This window comes from Gekko japonicus, unplaced genomic scaffold, assembly GCF_001447785.1.
Source record: "Gekko japonicus isolate JY-2015 unplaced genomic scaffold, Gekko_japonicus_V1.1 scaffold4599, whole genome shotgun sequence".
In the NCBI taxonomy this organism is placed as follows: domain Eukaryota; kingdom Metazoa; phylum Chordata; class Lepidosauria; order Squamata; family Gekkonidae; genus Gekko; species Gekko japonicus.
The window spans coordinates 25,504-28,633 of NW_015174990.1; positions in this window are offsets into that span (position 1 = coordinate 25,504).

Genomic DNA, 3,130 nt, shown 5'->3' on the forward strand with positions numbered 1-3,130 from the left:
CACAGCTCGTTCTTCCGCCAAGGAGGAGTGGGGTGCTGGAGTGGCCGGCCTTCAGGGGGATGAGTCAGCTGCCAGATGGGTGACGGGATGGCAACATCTGGCAGTGAAGGAGGATGGAGGCTACCACAGCCTTCTTGAGCCAGCTAGACAGCTCCAGCCTACAGACCGTGCCTTGGAAGTACCTGTGCAGCACCCGGCTGCCACCTAGGAAGGCCCTCTTAAGGTTGACTCACAAAACCATGTTGGATTATCTTTGAGGTGGGCACATGTGGCCACACACTATTTTTCATTCCAGACTGTGCCACGAACATGGCCAATGTGTTTGTCAAAATCATGCTATTGCCCACCACACATGTTAGGAAAGTTTGCAGCATTGCACAAAACTGAGGTGCATGTTCATAATGAAAATTCAGATGATCTTCTTCTATGGTGCAAGACAAGCTGGGGTGTGTGTGTGGGATGCTGATAGTCACATACAGACTGATCTTGTGATATTGGCTCATAGATGTACCATGTCCTGGCCTAACTCACTTTGGATTTTTTGTGTGTGTCAAAAGATGGTGATTTGTGATCAGGACACTTGTCAAAATATTCACAAGACTTAACACCAACGTGCACCCCAAATAATTGAGAAAATCAAGTCATGCAGATTTTAAAACATCACAAGCATTGTATGGATTGATCTTTGTTCTCTGATGGCAGGAAAAATGTGGTAAGGCTCTTGCAAAAATCCAGAGCAGAACTCTGGCAAAAATCCAGAGCAGAACTGAAATCACATGCAATGATTTCTTGCCAATTCCTGTTTTCACAGCCCTGCTTTCACAGCCCTGCCCACCTATCAAGTCTTGAGAGGGTTTTGGGTTTATGCCTAGGGGTTACTATGGATGGAGGTTCATGACGTTGTACAGGAGGCAGCAATCAGCACCATCCCAAAGAAAAAGGAATACAAGAAAGCAAAGTGGCTGTCTGATGAGGCTTTACAAATAGCAGAGGAAAGAAGGAAAGCGAAAGGCAGAGGTGAAAAGGAAAGATTTACGCAACTGAATGCAGATTTCCAGAGAACAGCAAGGAGAGATAAGGAGGCCTTCCTGAATGAACAGTGCAAAGTAATAGAGGAAAACCATAGAATAGGAAGGACTAGAGATCTCTTCAAGACAATTGGAGGAATCAAGGGAACGTTCTGTGAAAACCTGGCCATGATAAAGGACAAAAATGGTAGGGACCTAACAGAAGCAGAAGAGATTAGGAAGAGGTGGCAAGAATACACAGAACTATACAAGAAGGATCTAAATGTCCTTGACAATCACGACAGTGTGATCACTGACCTTGAGCCAGACATCCTGGAGTGCAAAGTCAAATGGGCCTTAGAAAGCATTACTAATGACAAAGCTAGTGGAGGTGATGGTATCCCAGCTGAGCTATTCAAAGTCTTAAAAGATTATGCCGTTAAAGTACTGCACTCAACATGCCAGAAAATTTGGAAAAAGCAACAGTGGCTACAAGATTGGAAAAGGTCAGTTTATGTTCCAATCCCAAAGAAGGGCAATGCCACGGAATGTTCAAACTATCGCACAATTGCACTCATTTCACACGCTAGCAAGATCCTACAAGCTAGGCTTCAACAGTATGTGGATAGAGAACTGTCAGAAGTACAAGCTGGGTTTCGAAGAGGTAGAGGAACTAGAGATCAAATTGCCAACATTCGCTGGATTATGGAGAAAGCAAGAGAGTACCAGAAAAACATCTACTTCTGCTTCATTGACTATGCTAAAGCCTTTGACTGTGTGGATCACAACAAACTATGGCAGGTCCTTAAAGAGATGGGAGTACCAGACCACCTCACATGTCTCTTGAGAAACCTGTATAAGGAGAACGCAAAAGTTGGCTTGAAGCTCAACATCAAAAAAACTAAGATCATGGTATCTGGCCCCATCACTCCTTGGCAAACAGAAGGGGAAGTCATGGAAGCAGTGACAGAATTCATATTCCTGGGATCCAAGATCACTGCAGATGCTGACTGCAGCCATGAAATTAAAAGATGCCTTCTCTTTGAGAGGAAAGCTATGGCAAACCTAGACAGCATAATAAAAAGTAGAGTCATCACCCTGCCAACAAAAGTCCGTATGGTCAAAGCAATGGTATTCCCAGTAGTAATGTATGGCTGTGAGAGTTGGACCACAAGGAAGGCCGAGCGCCGAAGAATAGATGCTTTTGAATTATGGTGCTGGAGAAGACTCTTGAGAGTCCCTTGGACTGCAAGGAGATCAGATCAGTCAATCCTAAAAGAAATCAACCCTGACTGTTCCCTGGAAGGCCAGATAATGAAACTGAAGTTCAAATACTTTGGGCCATCAAATGAGAAGGGAGCACTCACTGGCGAAGACCCTGATGCTGGGAAAGATTGAAGGTCAAAGAAGATGGGGATGGCAAAGGATGAGATGTTCAGACAGTGTTACTGATGCAACAAACATGAAGTTGAGCAAGCTCCGGAGGACGATGGAAGACAGGAGGGCCTGGCATGATGTGGTCCACGGGGTTGCGAAGAGTCAGACTTGACTGTGTGACTGAACAACAACAACTAGGGGAGTAAATTTCCTCTATTGAGGGATACCATCAAGCAATGAGGAAGAAAAATGCAGCTGAAAGTTATAACATTCCATCAGGATTAAAGAAGGAGTTACTGAACAGACATTCTGCACCCAAAGGCCACTTTGGGAGAGTTGAGCCATCTTGGCAATGTAAAAGAAGATTCTTACTCTACTGAAGTATTGGTTCCTCTGAAAGATCAGATCCTTCTTTCTCACCTACATTAATCTGGGGACAACTATACACTGGGGACATGTAAATGACTAATGAGAAATTAATTCCCAGGCTATCCATTTTAGCAGTGCTGTAGGAGAGTTCGGAAAGTAGGGAACTGATTGGCTAGAGGTTGCTAGGTGGTGTTTTTGTTGCAATGGAAGAAAAGTGGTCTGGGGGAAAGTATGTTCTGAAGTCAAGATGGGGAGATCCAGTTTGCACCAAGACATACTGGACACTGGGGAGTAAGTAATGTACTTGAGTCTTTGGCTAGCCAGGTGGAAAGGAGAAAAGTGGGGTGGGTTACTAAGGTTGGTAAGGTTGAGAAGGG